This window comes from Bacillus rossius, chromosome 1 (assembly GCF_032445375.1).
Source record: "Bacillus rossius redtenbacheri isolate Brsri chromosome 1, Brsri_v3, whole genome shotgun sequence".
Lineage (NCBI taxonomy): Eukaryota > Metazoa > Arthropoda > Insecta > Phasmatodea > Bacillidae > Bacillus > Bacillus rossius.
The window spans coordinates 248598083-248611156 of NC_086330.1; the positions used below are offsets into that span (position 1 = coordinate 248598083).

The 13074-nt window shown below is 38.9% G+C and overlaps 1 protein-coding gene across 1 annotated transcript in view; it reads left to right on the forward strand.

Annotated features, from left to right (window-relative positions):
* Window positions 1-2598: 2598 nt before the first annotated feature.
* Window positions 2599-13074, forward strand: part of LOC134527450 (uncharacterized) — a 43055-nt gene continuing 32579 nt past the window's right edge. The window contains exon 1 of the mRNA XM_063360143.1: window positions 2599-2768. The gene's annotated coding sequence lies outside the window, so the exon portion shown is untranslated. The remainder of the gene's footprint in view (window positions 2769-13074) is intronic.

The following is a 13074-nucleotide window of genomic DNA, read 5'->3' on the forward strand; positions in this document are numbered from 1 at the left end:
TTAATAGTAAAGTCATGTAATAAATAAAAAATTGAGCCACATCTAGAGACACTTCTGAGATAAAACAATATTTATCGATTTTATTTTAACTGCAGCCAATATCTATTCAAAATCTACTTTAATAGTAAATTGATGTAATAACTATCAAGATTTTTACATTGTTATAAAGTTTCTTTCTTACGTCGAAAAAGAAGTATCACTTTAAATTATAAATAAACCAAACTAAAAAGTAGAAAATAAATAATAGTTAAAAAAAAACAAAAAAAAACACGCTTTATATAGAAAACCAAAACTAAAAAATAGAAAATAAATTTTAATAAATTTGAATTAAGAATAGTGTATTTTTTTTAATAAATATGAATTAATAATAGTGTATATAAGAAAAAAATATTTTATTTTAAAAAAAAGCGTGGGGTGCATGGTGTCAATAGTTATAAATATTTTATTGACATATATGAGTAGAAGGATTATCATTTCGATATTATCTTAAAAAGCACCCTACGCTTTTTTTTTTAATAAAATACATTTTTTCTTATATACACTATTATTAATTGATATTTATTAAAAGTGTTTACACTATTCTTAATTCAAATTTATTACAATTTATTTTATATTTTTTAGTTTGGTTTTCTATATAAAGCGTGTGTTTTGTTTTTTTAAAACTATTATTTATTGTTGTATAAGTGCGCACGCATATATATATATATATATATATATATATATATATATATATATATATATATAGTGAGATAGAGAGAGACAGAGAGATAAGTTGAGATAGAGCGAGGTATAGAAAATGAAATGGGTTAGATAAAGAGATATATAAATGTATAGAGCTATATAGAGATTTATATATAGAAGAGATAGAGATAGTGGGATGTATATATGCAGATATAAATAGACAAATAGAGATAGAGAGATACATAGATATATATAGATGTAGATAGGATAAATATATATTTAGAGAGATGGATAGATGATTTGTATATGTGTAACTACTTCAAACATATTACAAAACAAAACTGAATGAGGCATTGCAATGCATGCCGAGCATTAACTAGATAATAGAATCTTTTCAATATTAGTAATCTCTTATTTTTCAGTTTTTTTTTCTATAGTGCTTTATACAGTCTAGATTACATACAGACCACAAAATTTTTGATATATACAGGTAAATAACTATATACTGGCAGAACAACGTCTGTCGGGATCTGAAAGTGATATAGATTATTTTGCACACTTGCCATTCAAATTAAGAAGACAACAAATTACTAACTAGTACATCTGATTTCGAAAAAGGTCCCCTTCACCCTGGGTTCAGCCCGGGCAACGCCGTGTACTGCAGCTAGTTTGTGATAAATTTGTCGATAGACAATTCAATTGTTATAACTTAATAGTACAAATATTAGATAATAAATAAAACTGTATTTAATTAATTGGACTATCCTTTTCGAACATGTTTTCCCACATGAAACAGTTTTTTTAAACTTAGAACTAATCCTTAACTCATTGGCAAAATTAAAATTCTTCTTTAATTTTTATATTTTTGATTGACATAAAACATTTTTATTTCTTATAACATGATTTTATCCTTGTTGGTGTGTTCATAGTTATATCACAATAGTATCACCATAGTATCTGCTGCAATAGAATCTCCATAACAAGAGTACTCTTAATTGTCTAGCTTGGCTACTAGACATGTATATGAACTCATTAGTTTCCCCCCCCCCCCCCCCTAAAATATGCTAAATATATATTCCATGAAAACTGAACTTCAAAGAAGGAAATAATTATCTTATTTTTAAAATAATCAACTTTGACATATGTAAATATTTAAATATGTAAATATGTCTTATGTAAATGTGTTTAAATAGGTACATATTCATATATTTAATGATAATTAGGTCTTGTCTCTAAAAAGTAGGTATATACCTATTAATGATGTTATTGTATTGCAACGAAATTTCTCGATGTTTAAATGAGATATACTGTGTTAATTCTTGTTAACTTTGTTATGCTGTACTATTTATTTGATATTTTTGTAATGTTTTCTGAAATATTTACTTGTTCTTTGTAGTCTACTAGAGATCCACAGAACAAATAAGGAATTGTATGCCTACATACAAGAACCTATGCGTTCATTCATCCCTAAATAATCAAAAAAACATCAATAGAAAGATAAATAATGGTGCTAGAGAACTAAGGATACCGGTAATTTAGGGAACTGAAAGGCAAGGGCGGATCAATCTATTTAACTGTAGTAAAATAATACTTAAGTAAGTTTGGTAAACTATTATAAGGAATTAGGAGAACATTTAAAACTTATTCAAGTTCAGGCCTCTCCCCCATGTATCCGCCAGTGCTGAAAGTATTATACTTCGTTATGGATGGGCAAACCTAGTACATAGCACAATACAAAATTATGCGACGCGGTAGACGACATCTATTAATTATGTAACATTAACATAGCATTAAGTTCCGTGATAAAACTATAGATATGTACGGTCACAGTGCAAGTATAAGTACAACTTAAATCATGATATTGCACAATTTATCTGTGATGCAATACTAATTCCCATGGCTCACACGCTCAAGGTCGACTCGATCCGACGCGCGCAAAGAAGCTAACTGTTACGCCAGCGAACTAGTGGTATATCTTGGCCAACTAACTTTGGTATTCTTTTAAATACTCACCACTCGAGCGTCGGACGGACCGCGCGCGAGACCGCAGACCTCTGCCACGTAGTGAGTCCGGCTGTAATATTCAGGTAAACTAGTATATTTTATAACGGTTCGTTGCAACTCATTTCTAAGTGTGCTGCGTGATATCGGGACGTGATCCATGGTAGCAAAGTGAAAATGCAGGTTTTACGTAAAGATCTCCTGACTTAGTGCGGGCTTTGAAACTCGTGCTACAGACGCACCCTGTTAAAAATTACAATAAATATACGGACTTTTGAACTAATAATTTAACTCACGTAAACGAAGAGTTCTTCGTAATTTAAAAGAACTGAATGTTCTTATAAACTACGCCCTATTTCGATTTTCGCAATGAATGTTTCGTTCTAAACAATAGTAAACACACACATGGAAAAAATAAGTGTGTTCTTGCTGTAGACTTTTTTTTTTTTTTGTTAAATACCAAAAATATTATTTTGGTTTCATGTTTAAAGTAAGTAGGCTAGGTGTTCGTAAATTTACGAAGGTAAATTTAAGTAGATCTTCGTATAATGTAAACATTTTTTAACAGTGCAGTCTAAATAAAGTGATGTTGGGAAAGAGTACCTAACTAACCCAACATATTCTCTCAACATTAATACTTCTAAAACAACCTGCAGCTTTCGATATAAACATTGCGAGCTTGGCATCATTTTCCGTAGATCGCGTCATAGTGTCGTACATTTTGACTGCATGCTACACGCAGAAATATACAGATGAAGCCTAAGGTCCAATTCTCTTGCGAAGGGAGTGAGGACAAAAGGGGAGGGGGATTTCAGTGTACTACACGTACCAATATAGCGGCCGTTTGCTTACAAATGCTTCGCTGTATCTGTAGGCCTATTTGAGGTTAAATTGGATAAAAATATCAACTCATATCATTACATTTGTATTATGAAGACTTTTTTTTAAAATACATATACAAACATATTAACAAGTAATATTTTGATCTAAGTTTCTTCCGAACAGCATAACTACAGTCGTTAATAAAAGCAGGCTAAAATAGCAGATACAAATATGAACAAACACCCGCCATATTGGTATGTTAAGATCAGAAAAAATGGGGGATAAAAGGCTTCAGATCTGATGGCTAATGCTTCATCTGTATACTTTCCTAATCTCTGGCTACACGATGGTCAGCTTGTCATGGAACGAGGTAGCCCGGAGGTAAGACAGTGGACTCGCATACAGTGTAAGTTGCCTGTTTTCGAATTCTGATGCGGCAATCATGATTTCAATTTTCCATGGTTTCCGGAAATCATATCAGGCAAATCATTTTAAAAGCCATTTCTGGTCCCGTCCCCAATATGAGAGACCTGTCTAGTGAGTTACAGCCTCTATGGCCTCGCTGTCGCCGGACGTCAAGCCTTTGTAAATAATGTACTGCAGTGGCGGACGGATCGGGGGGTTATGAATTTTTTTTTTTTTTGCAAATATCAATGAAGACAAAATGTTACTGTGTGAGAAGCCACGTCACCTATGGCCCACGTGTGAGTGCGATGGTGTGAGTAGTAATGTAAGTTTTTTGAAATACATGTGCTCACATTTTAAATTAATTTTTTCCCCAAACTCGCCTAAAAAAAACCCTGTATACACCACTTGTGCATTGTAGATAGTGTGTTCGCAAACTTCGTAGCGCAGACTTAATGTTTGGCAGGAAATGCCAAAACAAGCAACTTTTCAAAGGAACAAATGTCCGGAAACCAGTGGCGTCTCGTCAGGGCAAGCAAGGCAAGCAGTGCTTGCCCAGGCAGTTTGCAGACAATGTATTTTTTAAACAAATATTTTATTCAGAATAGTATTTTACTTTGGCTCGTGCAGTTAGGTGTATGTATTTTTTACATTATCTTCTTGGGACCCAATACTGTGCGCTGTGCGCTATAAGAAAAGAACTCGTCGACACACAAAACATGCTGTTTTAGAAGCGTTGCTAGGTTTAGAAGCGCTGGTAGGACCGCTTTCAGCAGGAAGGCTGCCGCAGTAGTTTCCTTTCGGAAGGGGGGTGGCATGGTACAAAGGTTCGAAGAGGGGATTGGCTGTAAAAACACGTGGTAGAAGCTACGAAGGTAGCGCTTTCTTGCCGAACTCAAGCGAACATGGCCGAAGCAGACGGTGGAATTCTTCCGCCGACTGCTTCGGCTATGTCCGCTACAGTTCGGCAGGGCAGGTGACGAGGTGGCGTTTCAGTCGGCGGTCGTCTCTCGGGGCGCGCGCATCTCTCTCGCGGGCTGTTGGCTGGGAGTTCCCTGCGCCCTATTGGGTAACCGAAGGCTGGCAGTGCGTGTGGGATTTGTGTGCGTGCTGGGGGCGGCCTAGCAGTGCCAACTGCTACCGACCGCGTCCCGCGGGTGGCGGATACGGGAGCCCAGCCCGAGAGTTGCAATCTCGCTGGAGTGACTGTGAATAACCACGTACCAGTTAACAGAATTTCTGATCACGTATGAAGATAGTTCCTTTTGTGTTGGTACAAAAAATACCAACATTTAATTTTTACTATTCTAGTACATTTTTATGAGCTTCTTCTCTTTATTTTAAGTACCTACTTACTTTGCTATGTGTTGTCTGTTTATATATTTTGTACCAGATATCGATGATACTACACTCCCACTTAGTAAATAAATAATGTAGAGTAGGTATTTTATTATCAGAATAATGTATGCCAAACATTATTATTTTTCAAAAATAGTTTATAATTTTAAAAAAAATGTCAATTATTCTACCTGTGGAATCGTCAATGTTCAGTTAAGAAAACTACTTAAATAGCACCCTTTTGTACCTTGAAATCCATATTTTCCCGGGGGAGGGCCCCCGGACCCCCCCTCCCCCCCCCCCCCCGGTGTTTTGGGGTGAACGGAGTTGTTGCTTTCCCTCATGTAAACCTCACGCCTCGCCACTGCCGGAAACGAAACCCTGCCAAGCTACAGGCGCTAACAGTAACATGTTTTCGAGGGCCCGAAGGCCAACGCACCCGCCTACCACCCCTCCCAAATGTGCGCCCTTTAAGGGTAGATTGGGAGTCTGCTTACTGATCTGAAGAATACAGAGCTCTTTTCCACTGAAACTTCCAGATCCAGGAAAACATGTCCCCTCCACCACTACATACATAGTGGCTTCTTAGGGACCTGTAGACCAAAATCCCCACATGGAGCTACATGCAGGTAAGGGTTCAAGACAGGTGCTTCCACAGTCCAGCGAGCCCCACAGTCGCCGGACATGCTTAGCAGACTGCTACCCATTAGTCAACCAGGTCTTTCCAGTACTACAGCCAACTTTAGGTCTCATCGGCAGACTGTTCGCCGGTAGTTTGACCAGACCACCGCGCTTCAGAGTGCAGCCACGAGGTGTCCTCGTCGCCTCGGAAAACCCTCCGACCCGCCGTACCTCGGCCCGGCGGGTTTACAGCCGATTAAGGCCCGGATGCAACTGCACCCCTCTGGCGACGACCGCCATCAACCCCAGCTGGAAAATGGCAGTCACAGTGCACAGGCAGGAAGCACCTGGGGGTTACCTCAGTACATCCACCGACTACAAGGCTAAAGGGGATACCTCGCCGTGCAGTTTACAGCCCGTTTTTAGGCCCGGTCGCCCGACACCACAACCACCATACCCAGTCGAACTCCATTTCCATGGGGCCTAATCCATTCACTATGGGGCCCTTTGGGACCGATGCACCGAGGCTTGGCCAGTTGACCCCCCAGAAAGGTTTCTATCGCATCTGCTGTTGCCCGCAGATTCAGCCCTTTCACCATTTCCGGTCTCATACATACTATGCGGCAGAGTTAGACCCGGCAGCGCCCTCTTCAGTAAAGAGGTGCTATGACCAGAGGTCGGGGTGAGCAGTCCCTACATAGCCACCACAACCTCAACAGCGGTGCCACGTGAAGGCAGAGGGTTGCCACTTGGTGTGGAGAGGCTATATAATCGCATCACACACCCTTTCCGCGGACTTGATGGTTCATGTCTCGGATACTAGAACCGGCAACAGTTCCGACACCTCGAACGACAATCACCCTCCAATCAGCCGTGGATACCTTAGAGCAGGCAGAGGCTAACAGTAACAGTAGCGCACGTCTGTATCAGGCGGGCTTCAAGGACTGCTCCATGGCTGAGAGGACACGTGATCGCAGTGGCGGTCATACGCCCCGCGGGAGGCAGGGAGCCGCCAGACTTAGAGCGAGCCGTGCTCAGTCTGATACACATCGCCCTGCATGTAGAACTCCCAGTTACAGGCAGTCGCTGGTTAAGCCAGACGAAGATGTTTCTATTCGATACACTTTTGCTGTGGAAGTACTCTTGGTAAATTCCCAGTGCTCCTGTAGCTTTTTTTTTCGCCTGCCCATTTACCATTTACCATTTAAATATTGGCCATCTCTATGATGATGAGTCTGCCATGGTATTTTTGTCTGTCAAATCTGTAATCGCCGCACACGATCAGTCTAAACTGTTAGTTCGGACTTATCAGTTGGAGCTGAACAGTCAAAAGTGTCGTGAGTGAGCAAGCACGGTGGACTGACGAACTGATGGTTTACCATCAAATCGGACTGTGGGCTCGAGAGCCCTCAGGTCGAACTGCCATGTGAGAGAACAGCGTCTCGCCAGTCCAAACAATCAGTCCAAACAATCAGTCCATCAGTCCATCAGTCCATGAGCTGAGTGTCGTAGGAGATATATTTGTGGATACTCTTTGGTTGCTTTACTATTTTATTTATTTTTTCTAAATAAAAGTTCAACTGCAATTGCAACATCCAAATTTTCTTCCATATTCTACGATGAAACTATAAATTCAGCAGCAACAACAACCACATGGCTGATCGTGTGTGGGGAAAGTTTCAGTTCAGTCCAAACTGTCAGTTTGGACTTAGCAGTCTGAACTGGGAGCTGGACTGATCGTGTATGGGCTGCGCTAATTACCCAAGGCCAAACATGTGAATGTATTCCACAACCTACCAGCTGTACTGTACGCCAGAATGCTGGTTGCTAGTGCATTGACTAAAGTGGGTATGCCACAATGTTTCCGTGGAAGGTTCATTGGGAGCTTCCAGGGTCACTGGTATGGATGGTTCATTGGAAGATTTAGCAGAGCGCTGGCAGTTTTCATGTGCAATTTTCTTTCAATGTTTTCCTAAAAGGTGGAAATCTTAGCCAATAAAAATAATGCCATTGTCTTGAGTTATCAACTGTATTGAAACTTGTAAATGCTGAAACATTTTTAATCGTTATGGATGTTAGTAGTGTTATTTTAAGTGGACTTTAAATAATCAACTGTCTGGACCGATGGCATACCTATATATTTAGATAAAATATTAATCACTGTAATAATGATGGTACGCCTATCGCCAAGTGTTTATTACATTTATCCAAAATCTAATTATTGATTTCAAATAAAATGGTAATTTACGTTGTCTCACATGTATTGTCTTAATATGTGTAATTTATTGCATTAAAAAATTGCATGAATGTAATTCAAGCATGTAAAATTCGTGGCTTATGAGAAATACCTATCTCGAAAATGAAGGGAAAAAAAACTCTACCAAGATTATATTTAAGGATATTACATGATTATTAACAAAATATATAAGTAAAAATAATATAATAAAATAAAATAATATTATAATAAAATAAGTAAAAATTGACATTTTTACGTTCCGGTCTCGTTATTTTACATTTTATTCGAAAATTTCAGAAATTTCCGTTGTGTATAGTTTCGACACGTATTAGTTTTTCACTAGATACATACCTATATTACAAAAAAATATTTCATGTTCTTCATTATTGCATCATAACTAGTGGTAGGCTTATCACATGCACATTTATTAGTAAACGAGTACACTTATTTTAGGTTTGAAATGCATTTCAAATGACTACATGTGTGAATATTTTGCCCAATTATTATTTTAAATTAGCCAATAACTAGCGACTTCGCTCGCGCAATTTCAGGGTATTGCTGTTATTGTACCATTCCCGTTTTAGTGTTTTAGAGGATTTATTTTATCTTGATTAAATCACTTTTCTTTTTTCATTTCACGGGGTAGTTAATTAAAAAAATGTAAAACACGCGCCTATTTTATTTGGTTAAGATTATGCTATTGTTTAAAATCACACTGTTTTTTTGATATATATTTATATGCTTAAAATAATTAAATAATTTCACCTTATTACAGATACCTACATTATTTTAAGATTTTTTTAAACTATCGTTGCTTTCTTTCAAATGTAGAGTACATCTGTCAAATTTACTTTCAAAGATATTAGTTGATTATTAGTTATGCTTAGTAATACTTAAACAAAAATTCCAAAGTTTTCACCCCTCTGTTTTTTTCCCACAGAGATGCCTATGTTAAAATTCAAACTACAGATTTTGTAAATGTGCAAAATCAGTTAACCATATAAAACTCATCCCGTTACTTCTTGTAACCCTTCTCTACTTATTACCCTTACAGCAGGGAGAACCTGGCCTCAGAATTGGCCCAAGGGTACTAAATCCAGGGGCGTAGCCAGGGGGGGGTTTTAGGGGTTCTAACCCCCCCCTTAGCACCAAATCTTTAATTAATTTCTTACTCATCACTCAAACAAATTTCATATTAAAATTAATAAAATTTTTACCATTACAATATTTAAATTTAAGCACCGAAAACTGCTAAAATAGCACTATTTTACACCTTAAAATCCAAATTTTTCCGGGGGAGGACCCCCGGACCCCCCGCTTTAATACGGGGGGAGGGGGGCCATGCTTCTTAACACCCCCCATACGCAAATCCTAGCTACGCCACTGACTAAATCAAAGGGAAAGAAAAGGTTACGTTAAACAAAACAAAGAGCAGAGCTCAGTGGTATAAATATATTTTGATTATTTTGCAAACAACTACTAATATGCGCATCTCAACAGCGCTCAAATGCAAAAAAGGCTTTACTACAACAATCAGAGTAAACTTAAAAATCTCAAAATTCAGGTACAAGACAAAAACTTTTATAGGGGTGGGTAGAGTTTTCTTTTTTGTTGTGTGGGTTCACAGGCTTCACCACAAGTTCACCACAAGTGCATGAACTCTTACTCCATTTTCATACGCTATATACAATAACAAATTTACCCGACAAAAATTTTAAAACAATACTATTAAATTTCCGTTTATCCCACCCCAAGAGCTCTCCTATAGCAAATCCCGACACTCTAAACAACAATTCGGTTATGGTAATCTACCAACAGTATGACTATATAGTTCTATAAAATTTTATATAAAAGACATAATTATTTATAACAAAGACAGGTACAGAGCTAGCTGGGCTGCATCACATGCCGCCGTGACTTGAAATGTGCTGATGTGAAAATAAAAATAGTTTTAATAACTTAACGTTTATATAGGGTTGAAATTAATTTTTCCATTACTGATTTAGTGGAGCCATGGAAACTTGAGTGATATTTTGGAGAACGTTGAATAAGAGAAAGTAATATAAATTATTTTTATTATTCATTGCCAATATTTAAATTAAGCTTAATTTGAACAGAAGGTGTTATTTTCGAATGTTAAAACCACATTTAAAATTCTTCAATTCTTTAAGAAATATAATTTCACCAAGTATTATAAAAATTGGCTGAGTTCACATGTAAATAAATCATACCGCATTTGTTAAGTTACATACCGCTGGATTAGCTTCAGAGATATTACTTTTATAATAAAACCTAACTGCCCGTCTTTTCATCCCTTTTGCGGTTGAATATAGAATATATGGCAAATATAAAAAAACATCCTATAAAATCATATAATGTACGTTATTCCTGCTAAATTTTTTTAACTCCAGCTTAATTTTCTTGGATATGATATTTATCACGATAAAAACTAATGTTTCTAGACTTCACTCGGTGCACCCCACGCAATTATTAAACCGGGCCCCGCCGTCCATATGTAGCTGATTTACTGTGCATGTTTACTGGTGAAATTGTGACTTGAAAGTACGTTAGTGGTCATCTAGCTATCGTTATATCGTAAAAAACTATATGTATATATATTCTATTAAAAGTAAAGTAAATACAAAGATATAATAATAATAAATATATTCTATCTACATAAAAAGTTAGTACATCACATGACTTCCAAGCTTACAGAAAAAGCTAGCTGATATATCCGTGCTTTGCCGCGGCAGTTCACTCGCAGGCACTCTTGTACAGCTTACGGCGGCGCCGCAGATAAAAAAAAAAAAAACCGATTCAGTAGCCGTTGCATCAACAATGCAAAATCCCATTGTCATGGATACAAATGAATCTTCAACAACGTAGTAGTGAAACTTTATATATATATATATATATATATATATATATATATATACATATATATACATATATATTGTTACGAACGTTAGTAAGGCCACGCGCAGGTACAGAGCTAGCTGGGCTGCATCACATGCCGCCGTGACTTGAAATGTGCTGTGCCGCCGCCGCCGCCGCCGCCGATCCATCATATTGCCATCCGGGGCAGTTAGTGTGTGCGAGACCAGAAACCGAAGTTTCTATAACTCGCTTAGTGCATAGTAAATCAGGTGCACCCCACACTTTTGTAGAATCACTTGGATCAACGGGCGGGGCGCGTGTCTTGTGGGATAAGTTTGGCACACGGGCCTGTGTGTGCGCTGGTAGGTTGTGTAATGCTAAAAAAGTTACGTGTACCTAATTCGGCGGGGGAGAGAAGCTCCCCACCAGCTAGATCGGCTAACTGGCGTGATGTAGTGTCGTGTTGGTGTGCAATAGAGGCTTGTCAGTGTGCTGTAATTTCAAGTGACCTAGTTAAATTCGGGTGTGGCGTGTAGTGTAAAGCTGTGCAAGCCGCTCCTACGAACCCCTGGGAACACAGAAACATGCTAGGGCAGTTAGCCCATTATTGCATGTAACAAGGTAGTTCAGGCCGTCACTTCACACAGGCATATCATCGTGAGGTCGTGTTGGTGATACGGTAAAAGAAATTACATAGATTAGTAAACACCTGGCCGCCTTAAGGACCGAACTATTGCGTTCCAATATAGTTCGGTCAAAGTTAGGCTAAACCAGTATTGCTGTAGCTGGCCCCCAGGCTGTTGTCATCTAAACCTGAAAAATAGAAAGTGAAATTAGTAAATGAATGTCGTCCTATTCTATTATTGTTCGAGCAGAGAGATGCCCTCGTCCAGTTTTTTTTTATTATTTTCTTTATTTTCTTTATTTTTTTTATTATTTTTTGTTATTTTTTTATTTAATCTAGACTTAAAGCTACTGTACATGCCCCCAGAGCCCTGCCCTGACAGGCATGCATGCCTCTCGGCCCGGATCCCCAGCGAGGGCTGGGGTAGCTCCCTCTGCCAGTTCACCTGCATGATTCTGCCTTGACAAGGTGCTACGACGTGTGTGTGGATTGTTGCGCGTGTTGTAGTGGTGTGACTGTAAAATGTTACGTATCCCGGGGAAGGGAAAATTAATTAGGTGATGATAGATTTACGGAACTAGCTTTGTTAATTCAAAATCCCATGCCTTTCCGAAACGCGGCCGGCACTGGAGGTGAAGCCTGCCAGGCGGGTCTCGCCCTTCAGACATAGGGAGTCAGCCCTAACAACACTGCAGTGAACCCAGAGGTCGGTTAGTACATACACCTGCATGCTTCGGACCATTTTGAATTAGCTAGGAGAGAGAAATGCAGAGAATGTAAGAAAATTAATTTGCTATTATTAAGTGGTGAGCTAGAAGTGTATTTTATTATTATGATTCAAAATCCCATGCCTTCCGAAACGCGGCCGGCACTGGAGGTGAAGCCTGCCAGGCGGGTCTCGCCCTTCAGGCATAGGGAGTCAGCCCTAACAACACAGGCAGTGAACCCGAGGGGGTTGTATATACACCTGCGTGCTTCGGACCATTTTGAATTGTATAGGCCGTGTAAACTTTAAAGTTTAAACTGTAGGCTCTGCGCGGTGTGAACACGCCCGGAGCTGGAGTGCGACTGCCTTGGATTTTTTTATTTTTTTTTATTTTTTTCCTAACCTAACTAAAACTAAGTGTATTTGGGAGGGGTCCGGGTTAGGGAGGGACCTAAGTGCGTCTCAGGCCGAAGCCTATACGCCTTAGTCATGCTGGGATTAGCCATGCAGGGAGAGGGTCGCATGCATCGTGTGCTAGGAGGGGATTGGCCAGCCATGGCAGCGATTGGCGCCATGACTTGGTGTCGGGCGGAAAAACAGTTTTGTTTGGAGGCCCCCAGCGCCCCGACCAATCAGAGAGCTTCTAGGCCTGTGATTGGCCGGGGCCCCGCAGGCCCCCGCACGAGGTGTTCGGAGAGCTATTTTATGTAATTTTAAAGTTATTGAAGACTTTTTTTAAAACTGAATCCATGTCGCTTTCGT